The 12,925-nt window shown below is 38.3% G+C and overlaps 2 pseudogenes; both read left to right on the top strand.

Annotated features, from left to right (window-relative positions):
- Positions 1-6,348: 6,348 nt before the first annotated feature.
- LOC130708210 (NADH-ubiquinone oxidoreductase chain 5-like) lies at positions 6,349-10,051 on the top strand (annotated as a pseudogene).
- A 583-nt stretch (positions 10,052-10,634) lies between these two features.
- LOC130708209 (cytochrome b-like) lies at positions 10,635-12,300 on the top strand (annotated as a pseudogene).
- Positions 12,301-12,925: the final 625 nt, after the last annotated feature.

Here is a 12,925-nt window from a genome sequence, read left to right as displayed (position 1 = left end):
CTGTGATCAAGTAAGATTTAACCCAGCTGTGGAAGGTAGGTTCAAGATTTGAAAATCAGTTAATAAAATCCATCACATAAACAGGCTAAAAAAAGCAAAATCACATGATCATATCAACAGATGCAGGAAACATTTGACAAAATCCAACACTCATCCATGATAAAAACTTTCAGTAACCTAAGAATAGAAGGAAATTATCTCAACTTCACAGAGAATACATATGAAAAAATCTACAGCTAATAACATACTTACTGGTGGGAAACCTGAAACTCACTTACTAAGATCAGGTACAGTTCAAGGATGTCCCCACATACCACTACTTTTAAACATCATACTAGAAGTCCTTGTTAATATAATAAGTCAATAAAAGGAAATAAAAGTTAGATTGGGAAGGAAGAAATGAAACTGTCTTTGACTGCGTATGATGTGATCGCCTATGTAGAAAATCCAAAATAAATTCAACAAAAAACTTCCTGGAACTAATGAGCAATTTTAGCGAGGTGGCGGCATACAAGATTAATATAAAAAAGCCAATCACTTTCCTATTTATTAGCAAGGAACAAGTGGGGTTGGAAATTTAAAATACAATGCACCCCCCAAAATTGAATTCTTAGGTATAAATCAAGATCTATATGAGCAAAACTACAAAACTCTGATGAACAAAAAGAAAAACTGAATAAATGGAGACAAATTCCATTTTCATGAATAGGAAGACTCAGTGTTGTCAGTTCTTCCCAATTTGATCTACAGATCAATGTAATCCGAAACAAAATACCAGCTAGTTATTTTGTGGAAATTGACAAATTGATGTTAAAGCTTATATGGAGAGGCAAAAGACCCATACGAGCCAACACAGTATTGAAGGAGAAGAACATAGTTGGAGGACTGATGCTACCCAAGTTCAAGACTTACTCAAGATCTATGGTAGTCAAGACAATGTGGTACTGGCAAAAGAGTAAACAAATAGATTGATGGAACAGAACAGAGAGTCCAGAAATTGGCCAACATAGATATGGTCAACTGATCTTTGACAAAGGAACAAAGGCAACACATTAGAAAAAAGATAGTTTCTTCAACAAATAGTGCTGGAATAACTAGATGTTCACATGCAAAAATAAACACGTAAGTAAATCTGCATACAGACCTTACACCCTTCACAAAACTTAAGTCAAAATGGATCACAGACCTAAATCTAAGATGCAAAACTATGAAACTACGTAAGATAACAGAGAAGAAAACCTAAATGACCTTTGGCATGGTAATGACTTTTTAGATAAAATGCCAAAGGCACAATTCATGAAATAAAAAAGGATGAGTTAGACTTCATTAAAGTTAAAAACTTCTGCTCTGTGAAAGACATGTCAAAAGGATAGAAGATGAGGTACAGACTGAGAGAAAATGTTTGCAAAAAAATATATCTGATAAAGGGCATTTATTGAAAATACACAAAGAACTCAAAACTCAGTGATAAGAAATCAAATAATCCTAACAAAAATGGGCCAAAGACCTTAACAGACACCTCAACAAAGAAGATACACAGATGGAAAATAATCATATGAAAAGATGCTCCAAATCATATCAAAGAAATGCAAATTAAAACAATAATGAGATACTACTATACATCTATTAGAATGGCCAAAATCTGGCACAATGACAGTACCAAATGCTGGTGAGAATGTGGAAATACAGGAACTCTCCTTCATTGCTGGTAGAAATGGAAAATGACGCAGCCACTTTGGAAGAGTTTGGCAGTTTCCTACAAAACTAAACACCTAATCTTACCACAAGATCCAGCAATTGCAATCCTTGCTATTTACCCAAAGGAGTCCAAAACTCCTGTCCACACAAAAATCTGCACATGGATGTTTATAGCAGCTTTATTCATAATTGTCAAAACTTGGAAGCCAACAAGATTTCCTTCAGTAGGTGACTGGATTAGTAAACTGTATTATACAAAGACAATGGAATATTATTCAGCACTAAAAAGAAGTGAGCTATTAAGCCATGAAAAGGCATAGAGGAAATCTAAGTGCGTATTACTGAGTGAAAGAAGCCAATCCGAAAAGGCTACATACTGTATGATTCCAACTCTGACATTTTAGAAAAGGCAAAACTATAGAGACAATCAAGAGATCATTGGTCGCTAGCAACTGGGGGTAGAGGGGAGGGATGAAGAGGTGGAACACAGAGGCTTTTTATTTAGGACAGTGAAAATACCCTGTATGATATCATAATGATGGAGACATGTCATTATAGAGGTGTCCAAACCCATGGAATGTACAACACCAAGAGTGAACCATAATGTAAACTACAGGCTTTGGGTGATAATGATGTGTCAATGTAGGTTCATCAATTGTAACAAATATACAACTCTGGTGGAGGATGGGGATAATAGGGGAGGCTGTGCATGTGTAGGGGCGGGGGGTAGAGGGGAAATCTCTGTACCTTCCCTTCAATTTTTCTGTGAACCTTTAACTGCTCTTAAAAAAAGAAAGTCTTAATAAAAAATAAAAGCAAGTCACAAGTGCCATCCACAATCAAGGGGTGAGAATTAGTGGGAGGTGGGCAGCATAGCAGTCACCTTAGAGTCTGTCAGCCACTATAAGTTTCTTTCTCCCCTGTATTACACTAGATAATTTTACTTAGTTCATTTTTCAAATAATACTTCTCTGAATTGCCTGCATCCTTTTTTTTTTTTTTTGGTAGCAAATAACACTGTCAAAATAGTGTATAGGTGTGAAGGACATTTAGCAGGTAAATGTCTATTCCATTTTCTTTTTAAAGAAACTTACAGTAAGTGGTAAACTGAGTATAGTCAAATGTAAAATTGACTGACTGACTTGCAGCTCTGCCCTTATGAAGCTCACAGTCTGCCGAGTCCTGATGTCAAGCTAATGTGATAACATCAAGCTAAATAATCTCAAAAACACACTTGGGGGCTTCCCTGGTGGTGCAGTGGTTGAGAGTCTGCCTGCCAATGCAGGGGACACGGGTTCGAGCCCTGGTCTGGGAAGATCCCACATGCCGCGGAGCAACTAAGCCCGTGAGCCACAACTACTGAGCCTGCGCGTCTGGAGCCTGTGCTCCGCAACAAGAGAGGCCGCGATAGTGAGAGGACCACGTACCGCGATGAAGAGTGGCCCCCGCTTGCCGCAACTAGAGAAAGCCCTCGCACAGAAACGAAGACCCAACACAGCCATAAATAATCTCAAAAACACACTTGAACATGAAATACTTAGGAATTCAGTTTACTAGCAAGAGCAGATTTTTAGATCGAGAAATTAGTGTTCAGTACTCCAAAAATGCCCACTTTGTATCCATGGACTTATTTTGGTAGATCATCAGCTGCTTGCCAATCAGGCCGTTTGTACCTATAAACTCATTATATAGACTAAGTCTGAAATTCTAGCATTTTAAAAAATTCGTAAGCACATTGGATATTATTTAAAAAGTTAAACCTTTCTTTCTCAGGGAAAATTATTTTAAAGAACAGAGGAGGTTGATCTTGTGAAATTTAATTTGCATTCTATGTAAATTAGTTTTAGTAAAGAAATTGAAAAGTCCTGTTTAACTTGTCTCTTTTCTGGTGATTAAAAAAATATTCTGAAACAATGTTATTCCAAAAAAATTGATTTTTTCCCACAGTTTGAATTTTTGTCACAGGCTACATATAATACTGGTCAATTTAGACGCTGTTAGTTCATTCTTTTCTAGACTTATGGACTCAAAAATTCTCAGACATTTTAGAGAAACAGTATGCAACTTTCTATTTTATTATAATCTTGTAATCTCTATTCTCATCCTCACTGCATTTCCAAATTAGAGAAGGAAATTTTATTTTTCCTACACTTTACAGATATTTCTAGAACAACATTTCCATGCAGCAGGCCAACATTTTAGCACTTTTTTATAGCGCACAACAATGAAAGCCTTCTTGTAGAAACACATCTAGGAGGACACTTGTGATTACGTTTAATGAGCCTAATTGGCTAATCCAGAATAATCTCACCATCACAAGATTAATAATCACAACTACAAAATTCCTTTGCCATATAGGGTAACATTCACAGATTCCAGGGATTAGGACCGGGGTATCTTTGGGGAACATTACTAAACATACCACATTTATCCATGACTTACATTACAAAAGCCTCAATATCAGAGGTGAGAAAACCACACCCCTATTTAGCAGTATTTTTTACATGTATAAGACATTAAGCAGGTAAGATTTTTTCATTGTCCCTGATATGAAATTTATAAATGGAATGGAACTTGCCAAAATTTATGTTTTCACTGTCTGCCAAATATGGAGAGAGGTAAGCAAAGTCTAGTTTGTATTTTGAAAAGATATTAGCAATATTTTGATTTATGCTTTCTGTGGTTTCACTAAAATCTGCACAGAAACAAGGATTTCATTTGAAACTACATTTTTTTGAAGTGAAAGTATCTAAGAGTTAGAGAGAACATTTTTGGATGCTTCGATTCAACACATCACTTTATATATCCTAGGAAGCATGATAGGTGGTAAGATCTGACAGAATGAGCTCTATACTGTATTAGTTTCCTATGGCTACCATAACAAATAACAGTAAACTGTGTGGCTTAATAGTACAGAAATTTATTCTCTCACTGTTCTGGAGGTTAGAAGTTCAAAACCAAGGCACTGACAGCACCATACTGCCTTTGCAGGCTCTAGAAAATAATCCTTCCTTGCCTCTTCCTAGCTCCTGTTGTTTGTCAACAATCCCTGGTTTTCCTTGATTTATAAATGCATCATTCTAATCTCTGCCTGTCATCACATGGCATTCTTATAAGGACACCAGTCATTTGATTCAGGGCCTGCTCTAATCCAATACACCCAATTTTAACTTGATTAAATTAACCTGATTACATCGGTAAAGGCTACTTCTGAAGAGGTTCATATTTTGAGGTTTTGGAAAGATATGAATTTTCAGGGACACTATTCATCCAAGTATGATACTATAAGACACCAACACATCTGTTGTCAAAATTTCTTCTTTTGCTTGCCCATAGGACATTATAGTTACGATCTTTGACTCAGGAAATACAACTCTATCCTGTTTAAGGAAGCAATGAAAAGAGCACTATGATAACGCATGTTCACTCATGGGGTATGTCCAAGCTAATTCAGTGCTCACTATTTTGGACTGAGCATTTGGGGAAACAATAAACGTTTCCATTGCTTTAGAAGAACGTGCCCGTATCATCCGAGACTTGTGAGATTTGGTCTCCTTTATGTGATTTTATACCTCCTTCTCCACTCTGCCCAATTTTGAATTCTTTTTTGCACATCGTACAGTAGGCTCTGTTTTGGTCCTAATGCCATTGTATGTGTCCTTCCATTGCCAATAAAATGACCCAGTTGTTAACCTTCTTTGTCGGTGATTTTGAGTCTTGCTGGCATTGGTATTGTAATCATCCGCATATTCATTATCTGAACTCTCAGAAAACATTGTCACAACATTCACAATATTATAAATAAAACTAGCAGTATTGCAATAAAAGGCACAACAATTACTCCACAAGTGATCATATCACACTTAAATCACATCATTTCGAATGATTCAACAATGGATTATTTATTATTGTGAGTTGTAAATCATGGTTACCAATATCAGCAGTCAGGTAAAAGCAGTGACTGTGATTATGGAAGTTATATAATCTATACCATAACCATTTGACACCAAAAACAGTGTTTCTTTCAGTTCCTATATTTGGCCCATCATATGGGTTTTATACTTTTCCTCAGCCTTCTACAGTGACTACTGAAACCTTTTATAGCCTAGGGTGGGTTTTCCTGGCATTCAAGACTTTCAGTGCTAAACTTATACGGTCCAGACAAATCAGGACAGTTGATCACCCGTCTTAGGATCTAAACGTTTGAATGATACTAAAAGTGTCAGTAACTCAAAATCATGCTGACTGCTAAGATTTTGGACTAGAAAATTAATTATGTATTCTTATCATATATACCCTTTGAAAGACAATTAGTGGATTATTTTTTGGCTTTAGTTGAAACTACTTCTATTACCAGAAGAACAGAAAATTATTTGAGATAATACCCATCATGTCATGGTTTATGTCACAATAGCATTTCAATAGAAAAGGAAATACAAAGAAGGGTTACCTTGTCAAATGGATATGGTATGTTTAGGACATTGTTACAGGGGTTACACTTGGGAATAGATATAGCATTTATAAACAGGTAACTGGCATGACTTTGAGTCCTACATTAGATACCCCTGAGGAGTTAACTAACCCCAAAGCTAAATAGTTCCTTTCCTATGATCAGTATCTGAGGACGCCAAACCAGCACATGATCTAAAGATGGTAGCTCAAGAGTGGAGTAGCAAGTTAATTTGGAAAACAGCTATATTGCCACTGTTTAAGGGCTGTACTTTGACCAAAGAAGGAAGAGGTAAATATGCTTAATGGGTAGAAGAATTAGATAATAACAATAATTATCTGGTATATATTTTTTAGCAATACAGGTGATAGACAATGGATTAACAGTACAGTTTAAGATGGGTTTTAGATAACTGGAAAATTAAATTTCAATTTAGGGTGCTATGTTATAAAAATTTTTGTGGGTTTAAAAAGGAAAAATCAAAGGGGGCATGCTGAATATCTCAAAAGAATCTTTTTCCAACTGCAGAAATATACTGGAACTCGTGAGTGGATGCCTGTATTCATTCTTTCAAAGAAGTCTCTCCTGTACATGAGATGAGTGGTGTAGATGCATTTAATCATTGAAACAATTGGTGCATAGAAAAGCATCCCACTAATCTAAGGCACTTAAAAGCTTGAAATGTGGTAACGATTGTTCTGTTTTTCAACAGAAACATAAGAGACAGAAGAAGGACAGCCATGGGTCACCCACTAAGAATGTCTTAGTGTGGCTGCTATAATGAAATACTACAGACTGGGGCGCTTAAACAACAGACATCTATTCTCCACAGTTCTGGAGTCCGGGAAGTCCTAGATCAAGGTGCTGGTAGATTACAGTCTTGGCTACAGACAACTGCCCTCTTTCTAGATTCTAGCAAGGCAAAAAGCAGAAGCTCTGGTGTCTCTTCCCTTTCTTATAAGGGGACTAATCCCATCATGGGAGCTCCATCTTTATGACCTCATCCAAACCTAACTACTTCCCAAGGGCCCACCTCCTAATACCATCACGCTGGGGGTTAGGGTTTCAACATAGTCATTTTTGGGGGGAAACAAACATTCGTTCCACAACAGAGAAGTTAAGAGTTGGCCCAGAGCTGTCCTATTACCCATGGCTCCAGGTGATACTAGTAGGTATCACCAGTATCTTGCCAGGGGTATATATTCATTCCAGACTTGTATTTGCATACCCAGTAACTGAAGCCAGTGTTTTACACACTACCATAGGTAGTGCCTGACAGAATTCATAGCATACCCTTTTCTTATGCTCTCCTTAGGAGGGATAATCATAACCAGTTCAATCTGTCTACTCCAAACAGACCTAAAATCACGTATCGCATACTCTTCTGTCAGCCACATAGCACTTGCTATTGCAGCTATCCTCATCCAGACTCCTTGAAGTTACATAGGAGCCACCGCTCTAATAATCGCCCATGGCCTCACATCATCTATATTATTCTGCCTAGCAAACTCAAACTACAAGCGAGTCCATAGCTGAACTATAATTTTAGCCCGAGGCCTACAAACCCTTCTCCCACTAATAGCCACTTGGTGACTACTGGCAAGCCTGACAAACTTAGCCCTAACACCAACTATCAATCTAATTGGGGAACTATTCGTAGCTATATCAACCTTCTCATGATCAAATCTCACCATTATCTTAATAGGAACTAACATTGTAATTACAGCCCTATATTCTATATACATATTAATTACGACACAACGCGGTAAATACACACACCATATTAATAATATTACACCCTGCTTCACACGAGAAAAGGCCCTTATAGCCCTTCACATTCTACTCCTCCTATTCCTGTCGCTAAACCCCAAAATCATCCTGGGCCCCCTGTATTGTCAATATAGTTTAAAAAAACCCACTAGGTTGTCAGTCTAGTAACAGAAGACTGAGACTTCTTATTTACTGAGAAAGTATCGCAAGAACTGCTAATTCAGGCCCCCATGCCTAACAGTATGGCTTTTTCAAGCTTTTAAAGGATAGTCATTATCCATTGGTCTTAGGATCCAAAAAATTGGGGCAACTCCAAATAAAAGTAATAAACCTATTTCCCTCTTTTGCCCTGGTCACACTACTGATACTAATCATCCCGATTATAACTAACACAAATTTCTACAAAAGTGATAAATATCCATCATATGTAAAAAATACTGTCTCACGTGCTTTTATTACCAGCCTAGTTCCAACAATAATATTCCTCCACACAGGCCAAGAAATCATCATTTCAAACTGACACTGAGTCACTATTCAAACCCTTAAATCAACACTTAGCTTCAAAATAGATTTCTCAATAATATTCGTACCAGTAGCATTATTTGGTACATGGTCCATTATGGAGTTCTCAATATGGTACATACACTTAGATCCTTACATTAATCAGTTCTTCAAGTACCTACTGCTCTTCCTCATCACTAGTCCTTGTTACTGCCAATAAACTCTTCCAAATTTTCATTGGATGGGAGGGGGTTTGAATGATAGCCTTCCTACTCATTGGGTGATGGTATGGAGGGGCAGACGCAAACAGAGCTGCTCTTCAAGCAATCTTACACAACCGCATTGGAAATATCAGGTTCATTATATCAATAGCGTGATTCCTGTTTAACTCAAACACATGAGACCTGCAACAAATTTTTATACTCGACCAAAGTCCCTCAGACCTCCCCCTTACAGGACTCGTACTAGCTGCAGCCAGAAAATCAGCCCGATTTGGACTTCACCCCTGGCTCCCCTCAGCAATGGAGGACCCCACCCCTGTACCAGCCCTGCTCCACTCAAGCACAATAGATGTGGCAGGAGTCTTCCTACTTATCATATTTTACCCCTTAACAGAAAATAACAAACTTATTCAAACAACAGCGCTATGCTTAGGAGCCCTCACCGCCCTAGTCACAGCTACATGCACTCTCACCCAAAATGATATTAAAAAAATTATCACTTTCTCCACTTCAGGCCAATTAGGCTGAACAATGGTAACAATCAGCATCAACAAACCCTATCCAGCATTCTTGCACATCTGCACACATGCTTTTTTTAAAGCCATGCTATTCATGTGCTCCGGATCCATTGTCCACAGCTTGAACAACTAACAAGATACTCGAAAAACAGGAGGGCTATTCAAGGCTTTACCCTTCACCACAACAGCCCTTATTATCAGGTGTCTGGCATTGACAGGAATGCCTTTCCTCACCGGTTTCTATTCTAAAGACTTGATCATTGAAGCCGCCGACACGTCTTAGACCAACGCCTGGGCCCTGTTAATAATTCTAATTGCCACCTCCCTCACAGCTGCCTATAGCGCCCGCATCATCTTCTTCGTTCTATTAGACCAACCCCACTTCTCTCCCCGAACCCCCATCAATGAAAACGACCCCCTCTTAATTAACTCCATCAAATGCCTACTAATTAGAAGTGTCTGCTGGATTCATTATCTCCAACAACATCCCCCCAACCAGAGTCCCCCTAATAACCATACCCTTACATCTAGAACTAACTGCCCTTGCAGTAACCACCCTAGGCTTCCTACTAACACTCAAAATTAACCTTAACACACAAAACTCAAAATTCATCTACCTCTCAAATTCCCTTAAATTCTCTAGTCTCTTAGGATATTTCCCCACCATCATGCACCATCTACCTCCTTACCTAAGCCTATTAATAAACCAAAAATCAGCATCCTCCCTTTTAGACTTAATCTGACTAGAAAACATTCTATCAAAAACCACATCCCTTATTCAACTAAAATGCTCCACACTAATCTCAAGCCAAAAAGGCCTTATTAAACTATACTTCCTATCATTCCTCATTACTCTCACCCTTGGCATGCTTTTATTTAATTACCACGAGTAATCTCCATAATAACCACAACACCAATAAACTGCGACCAGCCAGTAACAATCACCAACCAACTACCATAACTATATCATGCCGCAATCCCTATAGCCTCCCCACCAAAAAAGCCAGAGTCACCAGTATCATAAATAACTCAACCTCCCAACCCACTGAACTTAAACACAAATTCCACCTCCTCATCCTTTAAAATATAAAATACCATCAAAAACGCTATTATCAACCCTGAAAGGAACGCTCCCAAAACAGTCTTATTAGAAACCCAACCTCAGTGTACGGCTCAGTTGCCATAGCCATCGTATAATCAAACACAGCTAATATTCCTCCTAAAAAAATCAAAACCACTATCAAACCTAAAAATGAACCACCAAAGCTCAACACGATCCCGCACCCAACACCACCACTCACAATCAACCCAAAGTCCCCATAAATAGGTGAAGGTTTTGAAGAACCCCCCACAGAACTGATCACAAAAATAACACCTAAAATAAATACAATATATGTCATCATCATTCTCACACGGGTCCCAACCATGATCGATGACATGAAAAATCATCGTTGTCATTCAACTGTAAGAATATCAATGACCAACATCCGAAAAACTCACCCACTAACAAAAATCATCAACAATACATTTATTGACCTCCCAACCCCATCAAACATCTCATCATGATGGAACTTTGGCTCTCTACTAGGCATTTGCCTGATCCTACAAATCCTAACAGGCCTAATACTAGCAGTACACTACACGCCAGATACAACACCTGCCTTCTCATCACTAGCAACCATCTGTCAAGACATTAACTACGGGTGAATCATTCAATACATGCATGCAAATGGAGCTTCCATATTCTTTATCTGCCTTTACATTCACATAGGATGTGGCCTATATTATGGGTCCCATACCTTTCAAGAAATATGAAACATTGGAATTATTCTACTGCTTACAGTCATAGCTACTGCATTCATAGGCTATGTACTACCATGAGGGCAAATATCATTCCGAGGGGCAACAGTTACTACAAACCTGCTCTCAGCAATCCCATACATCGGAACCACTCTTGTCGAATGGATCTGAGGTGGCTTTTCCGTAAACAAAGCAACACTCACACCATTCTTTGCTTTTCATTTTATTCTCCCCTTCATCATTACAGCACTTGCAACTGTCCACCTACTATTCCTCCACGAAACAGGATCCAACAACCCCACAGGAATCCCATCTGACACAGACAAAATTCCATTCCATCCCTATTCCACAATCAAAGATATCCTGGGTGCCCTACTACTAATCCTAGCCTCACTAATACTAGTCCTATTTTCACCCAACTTGCTAGGAGACCCTGACAACTATACCCCAGCAAATCCACTCAACACACCACCACACATTAAACCAGAGTGGTACTTTCTATTCACATACGCAATTCTACGAGCAATCCCTAACAAACTAGGAGTCTTAGCCCTATTACTCTCAATCCTAATTCTAGCATTTATCCCAATACTCCACACATCCAAAGAGAGAAGCATAATATTCCGACCTCTTAGCCAGTTTTTATTTTGAGTGCTAGTGGCAGACCTACTAACACTAACATGGATTGGAGGGCAACCTGTAGAACACCCCTTCATCATTATCGGACAACTCGCATCTATTTTATACTTTCTTTTAATTCTAGTGCTAATGCCAGTAATAGCATCATTGAAAATAATTTCCTGAAATGAAGAGTCTTTGTAGTATATCACATTACCCTGGTCTTGTAAACCAGAAGAAGAGAACAACACACCTCCCTAAGACTCAAGGAAGAAGCCCTAAGCTTCGCCACCAGCACCCAAAGCTGAAATTCTACTTAAACTATTCCCTGAAAATATATTATAAGACATTTACAAAATTATTAAGAACCGTGTCAGTATCAAAACAGTCCATTTTATCACAAACTATTATGTACATCGTGCATACTTGTACTATCACATTAATAAGTACATATACCTCATACGTACATTACATTATATGTATAATCATGCATTACATTATCTACCCCATGCTTATAAGCATCTACATTTTATTATTAGTATTACATAGTACATACAGATTATTAATCATACATAGCACATTAAGTCAAATCAGTTCCAGTCAACATGCATATCCGGTCCATTAGATCACGAGCTTAATCACCAGGCCGCGTGAAACCATCAACCTGCTCGGCAGGTGTCCCTCTTCTCACTCCAGGCCCATAACTTGTGGGGGATTCTACTGATGAACTTTATCAGACATCTGGTTCTTACTTCAGGGCCATCTCACCTAAAATCTCCCACTCTTTCCCTTTAAATAAGACATCTCGATGGACTAATGACTAATCAGCCCATGCTCACACATAACTGTGATTTCATGCATTTGGTATTTTTTAATCTTTAGGGGGGATGTTTGGACTCAGCTATGACCTTAAAAGGTCTTAACACAGTCAAGCAAATTGTAGCTGGACTTCAACTGAAAAGTTATTTACCAGCAGCAACAATCCATGGTGTGCAATTCAGTCAGTGGTTATAGGACATAACAATATTATATTGTGTACATGTGTACAATAGACATAGCATTCCAGTCTCCCCGCCTCGTCTAAAACAAACACCCATCAAAACAGATCAGCCTCAAAACACCCCCATCATACCAATTAACTACTTAGATATTCACCACCCGTATAGACAGACATCCGCCTAGATTCAACAGCCATAAGTCTAGAGTCAAAAATATAATTTCAGGCTGGATTCCCTGCTTATATATCACCTGATCAACGCAACTGCTTTTATTAAAGATGCAGTACAACAATGGCTAAGAAGCATCATATATATTGAATTTATCCTATACTCTATCATTTACCAAAGTAC

Source organism: Balaenoptera acutorostrata, chromosome 5, assembly GCF_949987535.1.
Source record: "Balaenoptera acutorostrata chromosome 5, mBalAcu1.1, whole genome shotgun sequence".
NCBI lineage: Eukaryota > Metazoa > Chordata > Mammalia > Artiodactyla > Balaenopteridae > Balaenoptera > Balaenoptera acutorostrata.
Note: the sequence above shows the minus strand (reverse complement) of the source record. Positions and strands in the feature narration are given on the sequence as shown.